The sequence below is a fragment of the Spermophilus citellus genome (assembly GCF_964194105.1).
Source record: "Spermophilus citellus genome assembly, contig: SCAFFOLD_436, whole genome shotgun sequence".
Classification (NCBI taxonomy): Eukaryota; Metazoa; Chordata; class Mammalia; order Rodentia; family Sciuridae; genus Spermophilus; species Spermophilus citellus.
Window position 1 is genome coordinate 62,992 of NW_027673167.1, and position 20,712 is coordinate 83,703.

General features: G+C 41.9%; 1 pseudogene across 1 annotated transcript; it reads left to right on the plus strand.

The window, feature by feature from the left end:
* Positions 1-5,347: 5,347 nt before the first annotated feature.
* On the plus strand, positions 5,348-11,652 carry LOC308640029 (melanoma inhibitory activity protein 2-like; annotated as a pseudogene). Its single transcript has 5 exons — positions 5,348-5,395; positions 6,775-6,871; positions 10,155-10,740; positions 10,812-10,842; positions 11,086-11,652. The product of its transcript is annotated as a melanoma inhibitory activity protein 2-like (transcript).
* The last annotated feature ends 9,060 nt before the right edge of the window (positions 11,653-20,712 follow it).

Here is a 20,712-nt window from a genome sequence, read left to right on the forward strand (position 1 = left end):
CCATAAATGTGATACCCTGTTGCAATTGGTTTTTAAGTGAATTGGGCAGATACATCTGTGGAAGCCAAATGTTTGGTAGATACCTTGGTAGGAAACCTAATGATTTTACACAGCCTCTCCAGTGCCAGCAGGCCAGATACTGCTTTGAGGTTGGCTTAGAGTCTTTTCTCTTCCTAAGTTTGCATGTTTGTCAAGATGAAGAGAAGGGTAACCAGTTTGTGTTTTGAAAAGAGGAGGCATATAAACATGCTGCTAGATGAAAGTTTTTGCTTTTGCCAAAGTCCACATATCTGGATGAAACTGATGTCTCCATAAAGCAAGCATGAACCACTTGTCTACTTACTTGGGGCACTCTTCTGAGAAGCTGGGCCAGACATGTACATGGCCAGAATCACTGTGACTGAGAGTGAATGCTTTGCACTCTCTGAGAGGCAAGTGGCTATCTGTACTCGGCCACAGTAACAAGCTGGATGTTCTGGTGTGATCTGCACATTCAGAAGAGCCCATTGTGAGGATTAAGATTTTTTTATGACTTGGGAGCACGGTCACAGGGAGGGCAAGCAAAGTTCTTCCAAAGTGAAGTTCTAGATATGAACTTTCTAAGTAATGAGACTGGAGGAAAAATTTAAAACTAAAGTTGATATTGTGCATATGCTTGTGGGTTTTAGCTTCCATCATGGATGTCCACAAATGATAGGCCTTCTGTGCTGTGCAGGTGCTGGGAGTCATTTGGGTTTGAGCCATTTAGTTGGTTTTGGTTAATGAACAGGATGCTTTATTTTCCAGTGACCATTCTGATTTTTAGGAAGCAGAAAAAGGCTCAGCATCAGTGCTATAGTGAATATTACTGTAAACATGTCAAGGTTATTTGGAGGAGTATAGATTTGATCTGAGGAATACATTCCATAGTTGACTTGAAATGGAATGAAGTTGTGGAAATAATTCTGATGTTCTTGAGAGAAAGTAGACAGTGTCACAAAGCTCTGACTTGTATGGCATCAAATTTTCCTGGACAGAGTAAATCTTTTACTGACGGCTCTTCTATTACATTTGTGTGAGAAGAAGGTTGTGGCCCAGAGAGAGGAGTCAGAAGCCAAGTCTCAGAGCATTGCTTTTGAGGGTCACTGGCAGGTTGTTTCCCACTGACTCACATGTTCTGAGAGTCCCTGTAGTAGGCCTGTCACTGAGGAAACAAGAAGTTGGCTTGACAGGATGAAGTGTTCCAAACCTGTGTGGGGTCTGAGGATCTTTAAGAGATCATAAGCTGTTCAGGCAGTCCATGCTTGAACAGTTTGATTCGAGTTAAAGGCATGAAAGAGTTCACAAATCCCCAGTGTATGAATGTTTATCTAGAAATTGACATGAAAATGCTAGAACATTCTAGATGATATGAGCAGGTGTATACTCAGATTTGTGTTCTTTTATGAGTTGTCAAAAGAGAACCCAGATAAGAACAATTGCTAAGAAATGAGTGGTGCTTCATGTGCCTCAACTGGAGAGAATTCATCATATGTGAGACCAGTGATGCTCCCTTGCTTATTTTAAATTCTCTCTGTGTTCTTGAAATCATTATAAGCTCTTCATGTATGCTGTCTCCTTATTTTTAAAAACAGCCTTATGAAGGTGGTATAATTATTGTGGTGTCTTTTTAAGGGAAGGAAATAAAAAAAAATACAAAGGTAAGAACTGGTAAGTAGTTAGGCCAGGATTCTTTTTCAGAGGGTTCGTTTATATAGAAAACATGCACTTAGCTGTCTTACTCTCCTGACTTTAAAGAAATAATGAATGTCAGTCTGAAATCATTCCAAGGACATGTTAGAAACAGCTTATCCAGAGTCTTGGAGTTGGTTGTTCGGTATCTAAATCAGTTCATCAGATTTATCCTTAGAATATTACTTTTGTGGAGAAGACAGTCTTGGTTGTATTTTGTGTTTAATGTATTTATAATGTCCTTTTGTTATGAAAATATCTTTTGAGCACCAGCCCATATCCAGTTGGACTATGTGCATCTTGGATCCGGGTTATATCAAGCAGAAGCTTGAACGATTACTAAGGCTCAGTTCTCTAACTCACCCATCAGTTCTTATCCTGGTTCCTTCTTCTCTTTGGCAGTCACATTTGAGACTTCCGGAATGTATGGTTTTGATTAGATTCGAAGGCTAACAGAACAAAGAAGGGAAAATGATTGAGAAGGTAAAGCAGCACACGTGTGCAGAATGGGGAGCCCAATTACTATGCCCCAGATTAAAGGCAAAATGTGACACCCAGTGAAAGTGTTTATCTTTGTGCCTAAGCAGAAGCAGTGTAAATGAATATTGCATACCAGTGCAATTTTATATTTGCTTAACTGCATTATCATTTTGAGGCAAGTATTTTTTTCCCTGTCCCTTAAATGTTATTTATTTTTTAATGTGGAACATCAAATTTTAATTTTGAAACATTTCATTTAGTTCTCAAATTATTAAACAAAAGGAATGATGAATTATGATTTTAGTAACGAGCCCTTCTTACAAAATTCATCTCCTGTCTCAAAAAAACAATAGAAAATCCATATATGATATTAGCTAATGATCTATTTACAGATGAAATTTTATACAAATTTATAGTAGTAAACTATTAAAAGAAATACTTCAATCATATAGCTTAAAATAGGAAGACAGGTGAAAATTAACTCAACATGTAGTAGTCTTTATACATTGTAAAATTTGTATAAAATACAATAATTTCTTAATAAAGAATATTATGACACATTGGTGACAACTTACACAGATGTAAGCTGGCATCAGCTTTTTTGCCTAACTTGTTTATTTCACCAAACTTCATATATTACATGGATATGCCAGTATTTTTTTTTTACTTGAACACACAGGAACATAATGTACAGTGTTTTATAAAACCAGTGGTTAACTTAGGAATGATTTCATTTTCAACCACATCCTATATTTTTTTTAGTTGTTGATATATTTTTGTTTTATTTTTCATATATGGTGCTGAGAAACAAACCCGAGGGCCTCATACATGCCAGTCAAGTTTGCTACCACTGAGCTGCAGCCCCAGCCCCACATTCTACATCTTTTTAAGATGATGAACCCTCTTGCTATTGAATGAAGTCTTTTCAGTCCATGTTTCTATTTCCAAGCATTAATTCTTATTTTTTTTTAATTTGTTGTTTCAGTACTTAGTTCCCATGGGAAAACTGTGGTAACTACCTCACTACCAGGCTTCTTTCCCTACTTTTGTTCTCAGGACTCTGAAAACCCATAACTATATGGCACCATAATGAAATTGGTAGAAGAGGCCAATGACAAAGAATGGATATAAATATTAAAAGGTAGGCTAAGCTGGATCCTGCCACAATTGTAAGGTGTGGGCACACTGGCTCCCTCCAAGCCTTCCAGAGCTTCCACAGAACAGCTCCTGGTTAAACTCTTCCTTTCCTTCTGTCTGCGAGAACACAGAGCATTTTTATTCATGACTCCTTTGATGGCTGATGGACACCTTACCCAGGGAGGGAGCGAGTGTGCTCAGCAGACCTTGGTCAGGAGTGGCTTTGGGGTAGAGAATGCTGGTTATTTTACATCTCCTGTATTGCTCAGTTCTGAATGCAAACTAACCTTAGCAGAAAACTGCAAATGAAATGTATACATCAAGCATGTCCATGTTACTGTGGGACATCCAGGGTGGTTGAGAAAGAGCCACAAGGGATGAATGTAAATTTTTCACATTGTTTCTTTAGCATTTGACTTGAACACAAGTGCATCACTTACCAGCACATCTCACAAATGTTATGGACATGCAGTTCGTGGGGTAAAATGGAAATTACATTTCATAGCCATTGTCTCCCTGACAGCAAGTATAAGATTAATGTTGCCTACTTTCCAACCAATGAATTGAGCTGCTTCTGTTATAAAATTAAATATTATTTCTGAATACATTTCTAGTCAATGCTTTTGCTTTTTTTCTCATTACTTTATTGGTTTCATTATAGGAAAATTAAAAACCTATAAAATTAAGTTGAGGATCAAGTTTTTAGGTTAACTCATGATCAAACTAGAAAGAAAGAATCACTAACATTTTTTTTCTTGAGTTTTTCCTCCCTACCATAGGCCCTTACTGATACTGAGTTGTATGTTTAGTTTCCCAAAGAGGAAAACCCAAGTTAGAGTACCAACATTTCTGTCTTAAGGAAGCAAAATGTAATGATGGGGAACAGGGGTGAGGGAAGGAAGATGCATTCTACAGCACAATGAATCTCTTGGCTTAAGTAGGAGATAATACAGCTTCTCCTTGGTTCTTATTTCATAAATTAATTTCTTCAAATCATAATCCAAAGAGTTTATCTATTACAAGAAAATTTCAGTTTTAAAGAAGCAAATACATTAGCTAAGCCTTGTAAACAAGTGTCCATTTTAGTTATACATTGTAAAGACAAAACAAAATAAACAAATACAAAAATGGTTACTTAGCAAAGGTACACCTCACAATCCCAACTGAGTGGTGAAACCCAGACACCTGCTTCACTCTGATGGCTGGTTTGGTTGTGCTAAGACTCAGGAGCCACACAACAACCCTCTGCGCAGCTCCAGACCTTCTGGAAGTCCATATATGTGCTCTTTCCATCAGACTGCTTTGTGCTCTTCATTTTTTGTGATGTGATTTCAAGTCTTCCCAGTGTTTATTTCCTCTGATGTTTTCCACAAAGCCTCCTGGGAAAAGCCCAGTTTTCCCATAGTGTTGTAATGTGCCTTTGGACCAACCATCCTCTCACATTTTATGAACAAACATAATATCTTCTTTAAGTCCCCAAGTTCTGCCTCACTTAGTGGAGAATAGGAAACCTCCACCTAGTGCCTTTCACAAACAATAGGTTAGATTCATTCATGACAGGACCCAGTGAGGAACATGCCAGACCAGGAGGTAGAGCAATAGGACTGCAAAGTCCAGGGAGCTAGTCTTCAGATGGAAAGCTTCTTGGTTCAAGGCTGTTCATGCTGGTGCCACAGTGACTGGGCCATTCCCATCCATGGGGCAGTAGCCGGCCCTGCCATGGCCTCCCTCCAAATGGTAACTCAGGACCCATGGCTCCCTGTAGGGGTGACTCATCACCATTTATCCCTGCTTCCAGCTCCACTTCAACTTCAGCAATGCTGGAGATGCTACTCAGGGCTTCAATTTTGTGGCAGAACCAGAAGGCAACTTCAGTAACCCCTTTTTTCTATTTTACTGTCCTTGTCAAGTTTCCTTGCTGAACTGCTCCCATGAGATGATGAAGAATCGTGGAGTTGTGGGACGTCCAGGGAGAATGGTCACTGTCTGGCCACTGGGCTTGGTTTCATGAGAGGCAGCGATGATACTTGGGGAGGTCTATGAAGTGGCTGAAGCACAGGCCAGTGAGGTATCGGCTTGACTGAAACTGACAGCAGCAGCATGGGCAGCAGAACCTGCCACTGGTGGCAGAGGCTGTGGGGAGGCCAGCAAATGGTGGGGCAGGCCCATAAATGCAGGTAGCATTCTACACCTGGATGGGCATCAGTGCTGCTGTGGGGTATTCTTGATTATGTGCTGCAACTGCCCTCACTTCATTGCAGGCCTGGTTGACTGTAATCTGCCCAGGCATGTGCAACAGAACCTTAGTTTGACCACTTATTTGGTTGTGAGCTGCTGACACTACAGCTGGAGAGACAACCATGGGTGTCCCAGCCACACCATTTCTATGGAGCTTCTGGGAAGGCCCTCCTGCAGTGGAGGGCCTGACCTTTGTCATCCCCTAATTTGTCTGACCCACAGTAGACATAGGAACTTTAGCTTGGGTAGCATTTATCACTTCCCTTCTGACAGATGCCACATAATTGCCCCAATCTCAGTGGTATGCATTGACATCCCTTTGAACCAGCCATCTGGCAATGCTCAAACACTAAAATCATCTCCCCTATTCCCAGTTCTAGCTCATCTTCTTTCTGGGAGTCTATGGGTGGATAGCCACATACACACTGGGGTGAGTCTGAGTCTGAAAATGTGCAATCTGTACAGTGGATACTGCCATGGGTCTGGGTCCCATTTCAGCAGCAGGAACACCAACAGTAGTGTGGAGGTGAGGACAATGACAGCCAGGAGATGTGGTGGTAGAGGGGAGGATTCATAGTTTCAAGGGCAGCTGGAGTGGGGACATCTAACAGGAAAATGAATGAGGAGCCAGTTATCCCTGAGCTGCTTAGGAATGAGGTCACAGTTAACTCAGTGGTATTCATATGAATTTGAGAAGGGACACTGCAGGAATTCCAGACAGTTTGCTGATTCTCTCAGCAGCTGTGGGGTTGCTGGAGCTGATGAGGACAGGAGGGCTAATCTCCATGGAGTGGCAGTTCTGGGATGTATGGGAAGACTTCTTTGCCATGGTGAGGGAAGTGAAGGAGTGCTGCTTTTTGGTGTTCTTCTTGGTGTCAGAGAGCTTTGGGGCAGTGCTGCTCTGGACTATTGCTGAGGGACATTCTCCAGCATCAACTTCTGGCAGGGGATGCTTATCTCATTCCATCAGCTGTTTAGCAGCTGAGTTAAACTCAATGTGGGAAATCAGAAATATGCCTACTTTCTCTGCCAACATTCCTTCAGCCCAGTTTTCATCCACTCTGGGTATCACAGTCGGAAAAATATCCTTTGCAAACAGAAGGCAATCTTTGTCCACTTCTTTGTCTTGTACTTCAAAGTCATAAAGTTCTTTGCACTGAGGTGGGGGTTTAGGTAATGGTTGAATAATCTGCTAAAAATGTCTCCCAGGACTTGTCCATCTGTACCTTTTTGCTAGAGCAGTTTCTCCTGGTGCAGAACCTGCAGGAGATGCTGGCTAACATGGTGGAGAAGCTGGAAGGGGCAAGTACACTTTAGACTTGAGTATTTTAGTGTTCTCAGCTGCTATGGGATGGTGGCTCTTACAGGTATTGGAAATCATGTTTGTGGAGATAAGTCAATGACTTTCACTTGTGACTCCCTTGGGGTTGACCTTCTGCTTTATGTAGCACCCCATCATATCTTGAACTTGAAAATATAAATCCAAGTGCAATGTTATCTGTGTGGCTGCTTGTTGTGCTCATGTTTAACAGCCTTTCTTGGGCATCTGTGTATCTCCCTGCATCTTCAGAGCTCTGACTGTTCCTGTTTGGACTAGTTGTTTTGTGCATGGCTCTTTGTTGTATACCATTATTTATTGTCAAATACTGTTAACTTTGTAGCTATGTTCTAAGCTGTTGTTTGATGAAAAAAATTTCATGGCACTGTTACATACTTTAGGTATTGAAATCACAGTGATATGCTTTTAGTGAATTGTAAATTTGCAAATAGCTAATCATTTTCTTTTGAAAATTAAGACTCTTATTTCTGTCTTCAAATGCAGATATTTTCCTTCAAAAATCTATCTGGTTATTTTAATTACTTTCCATGTGACAAACTCTTACTGACTGGGTAGTACCCATTGGTAACAAATTCATAGTTTAGAGTTAAGGAGAAGTGTAAATGGTCACATTTTTGGATCTTCTCTGTAATTTTTAAGGGCATTCTAATTGCTGCACTGTTGTGTAGTTTAATAAACTAGAGTATTTCCAGGAGTAGAACCAAAATTTTTCTTTTGTCACTAGTGATCTCTGTATTGCTATCATTGTTGTATTATTATTATAGTTGAGATCAGAATAGAAATTAATAATACATGGTTCCAAAAAAATGAATGATTAATTGTGATGTAACATATAGTTTTACACATGTACAAATCTTACAGCTCTGTATTTTAAAATACATTAGCATCACAGCTTAGGACTTTTAATCAGGCTGTGAATGAATTCTAAATTAAATTTTATTTTATTTATTTATTTATTTTTTTTTAAAGAGAGGAGAGAGAGAGAGAGAGAGAGAGAGAGAGAGAGAGAGAGAGAGAATTTTTAATATTTATTTTTCAGTTCTCGGTGGACACAACATCTTTGTTGGTATGTGGTGCTGAGGATCGAACCCGGGCCGCACGCATGCCAGGCGAGCGCGCTACCGCTTGAGCCACGTCCCCAGCCCTAAATTAAATTTTAACATGCATAATTTGATGAAAACTTGATATAGGACAGAGATGCATTTCATGGAGCTGGATCTTTCTTTCAGATGCTAGAATTTCTTAGGAAGAAAACACTGTCAAATAGCTCAAGGGAAAAATGTATGAGTTTTTAGGGGTAAGAAAGATTCTTATTTAAGCAGTTTTGATGGTACCCAGGAGATATTCAAAATATTTTACAACTGCTTTGGCATAAATACCAGTGAATCAGAGTGGCTGGCAGCCAGAGTGCTGGAGGTTGGGTGGTCTGAGTGATTTGTGTGGAGTTCTTGGAGGACCCCTGGGGAGGTCCAGAGATGTACACCAAGAAGGATAGTTATTTTACACTGTAACAATCATGAGAGCTTTTACCGGTTATATTTGATTGATGGATGCTGCTGGAACTTACAAGAATCATCTTTCAGATTCCCTAGATGCCAATATCATCTCTCCTTGAGTCTTCTTATGTCTCCTTCAAACTCCTTATTGTACTTTGATGGTGGGAATCCTTTTATCAAGCAAATTGACATCTCTCAGTTAACAAATTATACACAGTACCTTCTCTGGATTGAAGATTCCCCGTTTCCTAGGGTAACATGTGTCAAAAAGGAAATACTAATCTTTTTTTGGGAAGCAGAATACCAGGGATTGAACTCAAGGGCACTCAACCACTGAGCCACATCCCCAGCCCTAGTTTGTATTTTATTTAGAGACACAGTCTCACTGAGTTGCTTAGCATCTCGCTTTTTGCTGAAGCTGGCTTTGAATCACAATATTTCTGTCTTAGCTCCTGAGCTGCTGGGATTAGAGGCATGCACCACCACACTCAGCTTACCATTTTCTAAATATAGGGTGCTACTGATTTCCTACAAGACAATGTTTGCATTTTATAAAGCAAACTTTTAAGTATTAGAATTTTGGTAGGAAATGAAATTACAAGTTGTAGAAAAGTGCACGAACAGTTGTTTCTGAACTCTGGAAATGTTCAAGAATTGCATGGGGTACTGCATCTGTCGTCATCATCTCTGGTGATCTGGAGAATGATTATATGAATAATGTAAAACTTTCTTAAATTTAAATAAGTGGAAAGACCAGGTGCCCATGTCACAGAGTGGAAAGTCTCAAATGTAATTGCCCCAGACTTCAATTTTTAGCGGGGTGTGGTTCAGTATCTTATTACTATTTGTTATGCTATCAAAGTTTCTTTTCCATTTCAAAATTCTATAATCCTTCAAAGGGAAATGATTTTTAAGAATTCTCACTTTTTTTGCCTCTAGTTAATAACGGGTAAAGGAGAGTGGGAATGAGTGGAACAACATTTGACGTCTGTTCTGTCTGTCCATTTAATGATGAGAATAACTCTATTAGTGAATATTATTATTAGCATTGCTAAAGTGTGAATGAGCTGCATGTTTAGATGAGGAAAAGGCTCAAGAATTTGATTTGAAAGTAGGTAGATTGATACAGGTGCAGTAGATGCAAAGAAGCTACTCTCATTTAGTGGCTTTTACATCCAAACAGAAATAGCTCTGGAAAGTAAAGAGGAATCTGCAGCCTGGTTTTTGTGTATTTTACTTGATGGCTAACTGCTTCCATTGGGGTATGGAACTAAAGACAATTGTTTGAGTCCCAGAACTGTTGCTTTTTAGTGGTATGCCTTGACCAGTAATCTCTCTGAAACTTAGTATGATTTGTGTTGCTATAATTGAATATCACCCTTAGTAAGTTATAGAAAAAAGACATTTATTTAGCTCTTGGCTCTGGAAGTTCAAAAGCATGCTTCTGGCATCTGCTGAGTCCTACTGGGTCGTAAGGTGGTAGAAGATAGCACATGGTGTGGTTTCGGAGGGAATAGCCAAAGTAGCCTTAGTGTGCTGGCGGGGCAACTGCTTCCCCTCACCCCTACATGGGGGTGGTCCTGGAAGAAATAAGCAGGGTTGTGGTGTGCATTGTTGGAAGACATGGAAATACACCCTAGTCCTTATGGCTGTCTGTAGGAGTTGGTGATATTTATACCTATTGGGTTTTTTGTTGTTGTTTTGTTTTTGTGGAGAAGTTATCAATCTGTGAGGAGCAAGTGTTGCATGAGAAGAGAAAAAAAAGCTTGCTCTAAAACTTTCTGGATTAAATGAAGAAAAATGTGAACTACTTGAAAAAGTTATCCTTGTTCAAAAAGAGTTTGAAGGCTTAGAGTCACCTTTAAAGGATGATATTTTGGTGAAGGAGTCAATAGAAGCAGAAAATTTGAAGGCAATTTATGAAAACTTGGATAGGTTGGTATTTAAACTTGAGGATGAAATAGTCTTTATAGAAAAAGAGCTAAGAGAAAACTAAACATTCTCAACTGGATGAATTGGTGGTTATATCAAAAAGGATTAAGTTCCTAGAAGATGAATCAAAATCACTCAGATCACAAATACCTGATAATAAAACAACCTTGAGACTATTCCAAATGAATGAAGGAGGATTTAAGGAAGCAATAAAAGAGGTTTTGAATGAAAATTCCCAACTTCAAGAAAGTCAGAAACAGCTTTTACAAGAAGTTGAAGTATGGAAAGAAAAAGTAAATGTCCTTAATAACAGAAAATGACATTTGAACACTCTAAAGTACATATAGAACAAGTTCTAAGAGATAAAGAAAATCACATTAAGTCTCTGACTGAACACTTGCTGCTGATGCACACACAGAAGACCTAACAGATAATGGTAACTTAGATTTGGAAATGAAGAGTGTTGGATGATCACTTAGAGGATCAGCCAAAAGGAGATTTGAAGGGATGGTTTTATGCTTCTAAGTTAAAGACCTCTTTTAAAACCTTAGAAGGAGAAGAAAATCAGGGCTGGGGATATGGCTCGAGTGGTAACACACTTGCCTGGCATGCGTGGAGCGCTGGGTTCGATCATCAGCACCACATAAAATAAAATAAAGATGTTGTGTCCACTGAAAACTAATTATTAAAAGACTCTCTCTCTCTCTAAAAAATGAAATTTTTACTTTATTTTCTTATTTAATTGAAACAAAGGAAGACCTTATAGAGAATATTAAAAATCTTCAGACAGAACAAGTATCTTTGCAGTCAAAAAATACACCATTTAAAAGTGAGAATCAGAATCTGCAGCAGCAACTTAAAGTAATGATTGAACTATATCAAGAAAATGTAATGAAACTCCAAAGGTAATAAATAGTAGAGGGAAATTACCAGGTAGAGAAAGAGGAGAAGCTTTCAAAAATGGAGGAAAACATCAGCCATGCAACTGAACAGCTGGATAACTACAGAAAGCAAGTCAAAGATCCTGAAGAATTGGAGAGAACCATTCATTCTAACCGGGGGCTGATTATGTACTATGAGAAAAAAGCATATGATAATGAGTTGGCAGCTCAGAGTGCTGAAAGAAACCTCAATGATTTAAGGAAACAAAATGCCCAAAACAGACAAAACTTAACTTAAAATGAATTTAAATTTAAGCTTGTAGAAAAAGATCCTTCTGCACTTGATGATTCAAATACAGCTTTTGGCAGAGAGAATTCCCTAAATGGTCCCTCACCATTGTGGGCAATAACAATTGCAACTAACACATACTTACTGTAAGGCAGGTACTAGCTTAATGAATTTACTTCTTGGAAATTGGAAACAGAGAGGTTAAATAAGTTGTTTGAATTTATGGAGTTTATGAGATAGAATGGGGATTTAAGCCCAGGTTTGTCTGGTTCCAAAAGTCTTTAACCCATATATTATATACCAACTGTATCCCCTGCACCCCCTTGTCACTTCAACTGAAGAGTTAATCTGATCTATGCAGTCACTCTTGCTTTCTAGTGTGCCTCTTGGAACTAGGAATGTTGAATTAGGAATTAAATTTCAAGCTGCATGATAGGAACATCCAGAATGACTTTTTTTTTCTTTTAAAATCTTTTTTAACAAGAAAAGCCACAGTGTTGTGAACAGAGGCTGGTGAATTTCATGAGCTTTCCCACTGTCATGAAGTTTCAGCTTCCAGTAGATAGCTATCAACTTGATGTTTGTGAGTCTTTCAGATTTTCCTGCATAGTCTCAACTCACAGTCCTTGAAAGAAAAAGATGCTCTTGAGAAGAGGAGAAGTAGGAAGTAAAAATAAATATTAAGGAAAAGTCAAGTGAATATGCTCACTTAATGGTACCTCTTCATCAATTTTATGCTACAGTTTTCTAAACTTCCTGACAGTATGCTCAATGGCTTGGCTGTAAATTCAGACAAAATCAGTTAATTTTAAAAAAGGGAAATCAGCTTAGAGGGGAATTTGTCAAATCTTATAATTTAGAAAGCACAAATGGATTTGCTTACATAGAAGTCTAGGCCCTTACTTTTGGAGATTCTCTTATTGGTCAGAGGTTGGATCTGAACACTGTGTGAGAGAGGTTGTTTTAATTTTTGGTTTTAAAGCTTTATTTTTCTATGTTCTCTATATGGTTCTAAGGTTCAACCAGGGATGAACTTCAGTGAGTGAAAGGTGAACTAGCTAATTGATGGTAAAGATGCATGAAAAAGCCCTCTTCTATCCACTTAGTATATTTTCTATTCTGCTGTTCCACTCAATATTAATATTTAACAGAATATAAAAATTAAGACTTTTTGGAAATTTAAAAGACCATAGGACCTCAAAGAAGCAGAAATGGGTATTTTAATTCTCCTGACAAGGAGTTATAAACAGAATAAACAGATTGAAAATTATGATCAAGAAAGTCCTGTCCATGGCTGCAGGGCCTCTGTCTGTCTTGTTGAACACTCTATCTCCAGCATCAAGCCCATTGTTTTTTACATGGTAGAAGAATTAACAGAACAAATCCCACCTACCGTAAGGGGACTTGTCTGTGTAGAAAGGAGATGGCTTTTGCTTTCAGGGTGAAATAAACTCTCTGGTTCCTGTCCAGTGGAATTGCAACTTAATACCAACTAGCTTCTGGTAACTGCAGTGTGGGCCCTGGTTAACAACTGACATAATCCCCATATCCACACCCACAGTCCTGCCTGGCCACATACTCTGTGATGACAGGCAGATTATCTGTTACACTGCAGGAGGATGAACTGTACAGAGATGGCAGTTAGACCCAGCCTCAGGCTAGAGCTTGTAAAATGACCCTTTGTCAGTTATCTCAGGAATTACCTTTAAAGATTTTTACCAATGCTATTGGTCCAAAGTTATGCTAATTGGGTTGGACACATACTAACGCCATTGGTCAGTCTCTTTTTAATATTCATAGAAACAGCCCCAAATTCCCACGCTGACAATGAATGAATGGGCTGGCAAGCAGCTCAATGGCAGAACCGCAAAGTGCTTGCCTCGCATTCCCAAAGCCTTGGGTTCCATCCCTGTTCCAAAAAGAAAAAGTACAAACAAATTACAGATAAATGAATGCCAGCAAAAAGGAAATAAACAAATTTTATCAATACATAAATCTTATTCAAAAACATACCTGCTCTGCGTTCTGCAGATCTCTGTCAAGTGACGCCTTACCCTTTACCTCTTCAAAACAATTTTTCCCCAAAGTTGAGAGTCATGGACCATGTCTTAGTCATCTCTCTTCTGCACCTATGCCAGAGCAGAGGTGATATGGATGTGTGGGATGTAATCAGGCTGAGGATCAAGGTCTCATTTGAAGCCAGCTTTTGAAGCATTGCTGGTGATATCACAAAATAGCTACTTGTTAAAATCCAAATGCATGCATGAACAAATGATATAGAACCAAAAAATAGCATGATTAAAGGTCAAGAAGAAGCAAATAGGGCTGGAGTTGTGACTCAGTGATAGAGCTCTTGTCTCACCCATGTGAGGCACTGGCTTTGATCCTCAGTACCACCTATGAACAAATGAATAAAATAAATGTCCAGAGACACCTGCCCCAGCTCAGGCCCTTCCCAGATGCACTGGAGCTGGGGCCCAGAGTAGCCCGGTTTCTTCCCACCACCAGCAGGATGCTCAGGCCCAGACCAGGACCACTTCAATCACCTGCAGAGGCCTGCCAGAGCTCATATACGGTCCAGATCTGCCCCCACCAACCTGCGCAGGAGGCCACACAGAGGGTAAGACTGCATCCTTCCCTCAACTGGGAGACCTGCACCCAGCTCAGGTCCGGCCCAGAACCACTGGCTGACCCTCCCCAGAGCTGAGACTCTGGCCAGGACTGCCTCTGCCCACCGGCAGACCACTTCAGGAGCTCAGATCCAGTAAAGAGCCACTGCAAGGACCTGTGCAGGAGATGGGGCCCAGGGTAGACCGAGTCCATCCACTCATCGTGAGACTGGCGCCAGAGCTCAGGTTCTGCCCAGGCCTGCCTCCTCCATCCAGCAGCTCCTTCCAGACCTCAGGTTTGGACCAGGACAGACTGCCACCAACAGACACTCAATAGTGGCCAATCCTGGCCCATTTCAGCCTCGACGACTTGAGTGGTAGCTGAAGCCCAGAGTAGGTCCCAGGTCTTCCCACCACCAGCAGACCCCTGCTGTAACTCAGGTCCCACCAGATAAGCCTTGCAGATGTGCACAGAAACCCAGAAAGAGGGTAGCCCTGGGAACATATGGCCACCACCAGACCACCACCTGAGCTTAGGCTTGGCCCAGGACTGACTCCGCCCACATGCAGAACCCTGCCAGAGTTTATACAAGGCACAGATTGGCCTCACTACCCTGCACAGGAGCCCAGGCAAGGGGAGGCCCTGTTCCATCCCACCACCTGAAGAACCCTACCAGAGCTCTAGCTCTGCCCACATCCAACTCAACGACCTGGCAGGATGAAGCCCGAGTCGAGGGTAGCCCATGTCCTTCCAAGTCATCAAGAAACTGGCAACCGAATTCAGGCTCTGCCCACGACTGATCCAACCATTGACAGTTGCAGAACTTTAGCCCCAGCCCATATCAGCCTCACTGACAGGCACAGGAGCCTGGCCCAAGGTAGGCCTAATACCAACTGCCACAAGCAGGCCTCAAGCAGAGCTCGGGCCAAATGCAGGACTGCCTCCGATCAACAGGCGGGGCTCAAACTCAGCCAAGATTGTCCTTGCTGAACTGCTTGGGAGGCCAGGCAAGGTGGGCCCCCAGTGTCATCCTGCCACATGCAGAACCTTGCCAGAGCTCGAGCTCTGCCCAGATCCAAACTCTATGACCTGGCAGAAGATGAAGTCCAAGCCCAGGGTAGCCCAAGTGTATCCAGTCACCATGAGACTGGTACCAGAGCTCAGGCTCGGCCCATGACTATCTCTGACCACTGACAGACAGTCACTGAAGTTCAGCCTCAGTCAGGTCAGCCTTGCTGACAGGCACTGGAGCCTAGCCCACAGTAGTTGGATGGACCTGTGGCTATCCTGTGCTTGGGTGTAGTCTCATCACAGGCCGAGGTCAGCCAGTGGCTGGAAGGACCAAGGCCTATCCTAGGTAAGGACTCCCACGCAGGTGAAATAGGCTGATCAGGGCAGAGCCTGAGCTCTGGTGGCATTCAGCCAGTGGTGGGATGGCAACAGGCTTACCCTGAGAACAGGCTCATGTGCAGTTCATCTGGGCAGATGAGGCCTGGGCCTGACCTCCGCAGGGATCTGCAGGTGGTGGTATGGAACTTGGCTTACCCTTGCTCAGGATCCCGCGCAGCTGGCCTTGGCTGATCAGGCAGGAGCCTGAGCTCTGGAAGGTGTTCACCTGTGGGCAGAGTCTGTTCTGGATGTGGCCTGAACTCTGCTGGGGGTTGGCTGGTGGCGGGATGGAGCCAGGCCTACCTTGGACCAGGCTCTCATGCCTGTCAGCAAGGCTGGCCTGGGCTGGGGTTGAACTCTAGCAGGTGTCTTTCAGTAGGTGGAGTCAGTGTGGGGCAGAGCCTGAGCTCTGGCAGGCATCTGACAGTGGGATGAGTTCTTCCTGGGGCTGAGTTTGAGCTCTGGCAGGGGTCAGCCTGAGGTAGGATGGACCTGTGACTACCATTTGCCCAGGCTATCACCTCATGTCATCCTGGGAGATCTGGGCCAATCCTGAGCTCCCAAGGATCTTTGCTGATGAATGGAGGCAGTCCTTGGCCAAACCAAAGGATCTATGGTGCCAGGTGGTGGCAGATAGAAACTGGGCCATCCCTGGGGACTGGCTCCTGGACAGAGCTTGAGCCCAAGGTAGGCCTGGCTCCATCCCACCTCCAGCATGGTGTGGGAACCTCCTCCTGGCACTCCCCAGGCCTCACTAGTTTACTACTGAACCAGCAGGCCAAGGGGCCTTTTAAAAACAACAACAAAAAACAATTTACATATGATCTTTCAAAAGTGCATCAATGCATTCTACTGTCATATATAACTAATGAAAGCAAATGAAAAATTTTAAAAAGTAGATCAGCAATTAGGACTTTGGTCAACAAGTCGCCAGAATCAATTAATCTTCAATACCATGGAAAAAAGAAGACAGAACATGTTGCCCTAGAACGTGAAATTTTCCAGTGATTTTTATCTTGCTCAATATAAAACCCAAAGTGGAAACAACTCATTCCACAGCTTGCTTTGGGAGCCTCCAGGGCCATGGCAGCCCCCTTGCGTTTGGCCTCTAGTGCTTGCCATTGCCTATCCAAGGGTGTCATCTGAATTCCATGAGGGTAGGGATAATGATCTGTGTTCCCAGAGCCCAGAATTGGGGCAGTCCCACAGTTCTCATCAAGGTATTTGAGGTTCTCTGCACTGTGGTGTAATTAGTGAATTACTTGGCCACTCATCTTCTCTCCTCTATTGGATATCCCTGAGGACTCCTCAGCACAAGAAGAATGACAAGCACGATCAAACTCGAGATTCCACCTCGGGGTCATGACAGAGAATCAGCACATCATGACCACACTCAGGAAACCAGATCATTACCATAATGGGATCTTGTAATGGTATGCAGAAGCCCACAGGTATGCTGAGACTCAGTCCACCAGGAGAAAATCCTTGTGAACAGGAGGACAGTCAAGGGACCCTAGGAGGTTAAAGAAAGGCAGCACATTTAGGAAAAGCTCAAGTATACTCCTTCAGAGAGAGGCCAGTGTTGACCAGCTATCTATTTTCCTCCTTTGAATCTGTATAAAATCTTACTTCCAGAAGGTATCATGATAGAAAAAAAGTCTAAAGGTCTAAAGTCGTTTTGAAAAATTAAGTCACAAAGTATACATGTGTGAGATATATTTGCATGTGTCTGTGTGTGTGTGTGTGTGTGTTTAAATTTTTTATTTGGTACCAGGGATGGGAACTCAGAGGCAATCAAACACTGAGCCATATCCCCAGCCCTATTTTGTATTTTATTTGGAGATAGGGTCTCACTGAGTTGCTTAGTGCCTCACAGTTCCTGAGGCTGGCTTTGAACTTGCAATACTCCTGCCTCAGTCCCCCAAGCCATTGGGATTACAAGTATAGGCCATCATGCCCCACAGAAAAGTCTCATTTTGGAAAAATAAGATAAGTCATGGATTTAGCACCAACATGTGTCTTCACATAGAGAATTGTAATATTTTTAGGGTGGGAACTGGGAACAGAGTAACAGAACTCAAAAGAGAGATCAGGAAAGACATGTATAGATAAAACCCTTTATAATGTCCACAAAGGTCACATTTCCAATATTTGAAGAAAGACAAATGATTCCGTAAAAGGTAGGGTACCATTTTGAAGATGCCTAATGATATAGGTAAGAACATGAAATTCAAACCCTACCTCATTATGTACATCAAAATAAACTCCAGATGCTCTGATAAATTAAATGTATGAATCATCAAAGTCAAGGAACAAAATAAATGAAAGTTTACAAACTGTAGGAGGATTTCTAAACATAAATATGGAAAGTAAGAAGGCAAAGTTGGTTATGAATGCATGATTTGAAGGTATGTGGAGGTGTATGTGTGTGTGGACATGTACATACATATACCAGCACACATTGCTCTTATACTTTGGTGGTTTTAAAATAAAACTTTGAAATAATCCAATTCATACAGACAGGAATTAGAATGGTGTTTACTAGGATGAGGTACAGAGAAAAGTGGTAAGATAGTATTGAATGAGGACAGGTTGAATTCCTGAGTAGTAAAGTCCCTGGGGATGGACAAATGATGGTGATGGCTGTATAATAATGTGATTCTCTTTGGTGCCATAGAACCATACTCCTTTTTAAAAAGTTAACGTGGTAATTGTCTCATATCATGAACATATACAACTGTAGCTGTGTTAGCTTTTTTTAAAGCACCATCTATATTCTTTTTTAATGTTTTCTTCTTAGTTGTTGATAGATCTTTATTTATTTATAACTGGTGCTGAGAATGGAACACAGGGCCTCGAACATGCCAGGCAAGTGTGCTACACCTGACCTGAGGTATAGTCCCAGCCCATGTGGTAACTTTTTAAAAAAATGTTTCTGAGGTATAGTTATATATGAGTATGTATACAGACATGTAAAAGTATTTTTAAGAAATAAAACACTAGGGGGGCTGCTGTTGTAGCTCACCAGTAGAGTGCTTGACTAGCATAGGAGAGGCCTTGGTTTTGATCCTCAGAACCACATGAAAAATAAATGAATAAAATAAAGGAATTATGTCCAAATACCCCCCCCCCCAAAAAAAAAAAACTAGTGAAAATATATTTTATATATGCATGTAAAATGATTACAATGGACAACTTCTGGGTAAAATTAAAGAATTTGCCTTAGTCACAATGAAAAACTTATTTACATTGAATTTCTTTGGATAAAGGTAGGCATGCACTTTAAATTTTGGCATATTTTCTGAAACTTCTCTGCAGAAGAGTTATGACAATTTTGTGTTGCAGTTATGAGAGCATGATAATTCCATTCTCCAACGCTGTTGACATTAGGTTTTTACACTCTCTTTATTCTGTGTATTTGATAGGCAAAAACAAATGTACTTTAGGTTTCCTTTGGATTACTCTATTGTGATGTGGAAAGTCATCTCAAGTTTTGGTATGTCATTTTTTATAATCAGCTGATATGGATTTTCCCATTTTTGTGGGCTGCTTGTTTCTCCTTAGTGACTTGTGGGAGGTCGGTATATGATGAAGCTCCGGTGAGCTGTGCAGACACCCACAGGGACATCAGCAAAATACTGTTTTGTAGCAACTGGTAACAGTTTTGCCCCTCTTGCAGTGAGCCCTTGCCGTCTTGAGAATTCTGGTTCTTCTCAATTTGCCATTGAAACCAACAGCTTTCCAAGGCTCCAGCGAGTGTCTGCCTGTGGACAGAAGTGTCCTGGGCAGAGCCTGGACTCAGGCTGGGTTCCGCTGTGGCAGGATGAACCCAGGCCTGTACTGGGCCTGGGCTCCATTGCAGGTTGGCAAGGTAGATGTTGGCCAGGCCTGAGCTCCCACAGTGGTTGGCTGGTGGTGGGATGGACCTGTGGTATCCTGTGCCAGGGCTTCAGCCACAGGTCGTCGTGGCAGATCTGGAAGGAATCCTGAGCTCCCAAGTTTGTCTGTGGATGAGTGGAGGCAGTCCTGGACCAAGCCTAAGGACCTACAGACTTCAGCAGGTGGCGGGTTGAACCCCGGCCTTCCCTGGGGCCCGGCTCCTGGACAGAGCTTCAGTTGCAGCAGGGGTCGGCCGGTGGTGGTGGGATGGAACCGGGTGTACCCTGGGCAGGGTTGCAAGGCAGGTGAGTGAGGCGGTCCTGAGCTGAGACTAAGACAGCGCCAATCTGGCAAGGGCAGGATGAACTCTGACCTACCCTGTGCCCAGGCTCCCGTGCACTTCTGGCAAAGTGAATCTGGGCAGAGTCTCAGTTCAGGTGGGGGTCAGCCGGTGCGGGTATGGGCTTACCCTGTAAAGGGGCTCCTGCGGTTCAATGGGGCGGATCAAGCCTGGGCCTGACCTATGCAGGAGGCCAGATGGAACTTTGCTTATACTTGCCCAGGCTGCCACGCAGCTGGTCTCAGCTGTTCAGGCAGGAGCCTGAGCTCTGGAAGGTGTTCACCTGTGGGCAGAGGCGGTCCTGGGTCTGGCCTGAACTCTGATGGGGGGTCGGCTGGTGGCGGGATGGAGCCAGGCCTACCTTGGGTAGCAAAGAAAAGTGCATGGCAGCTAAGTCTCCAAAAAGTAGTCTGAGAATTATAAAGTTAAGCTCAATTATTTCCCCATCTTTTAATTGTCATTGTCCTTTATTATTTGATATCCAATGCTTTCAAAAGTATTATGTTATTTCTTTGCCTGGTATTCAGCTGTTTTAGGCAAGAATGTATACTTAGTCACTGTTAATCTATTGTGGCCAGAAGTAGGAGCTCTATTATTTTGAAGATTGGCAATAGGATTTGGGTACTATTTTGAGACTCAGTAGCAAGTTGTTAGGCCTTCACAAACTATTATAAGGTAGAAAAGAGAAAATTGGACTCAAAGACTAAAGTATGGTTTCCTTCCATGGAATCCTGATCTGTTTCACAGATTTCCTTGCCTCCAGCTGTGAAAGTTCAGATTCTTTGGTTTTTTTTAAAACCTCCCTATTCTCACAATACAGTAAGAGTCCACACTTACTTGTTTATGTTTAAACTTTTGTAGATATGATCCATTAGCATCTGCACACCCAGATTGTAGTGGACATGTCAGATTCTGTTATTTTTGGGTCACCCTTTCTCCCACTTTAAGAACATTAACCACTCTTTAAGCAGATATCTAATAAGTTCTTAGTC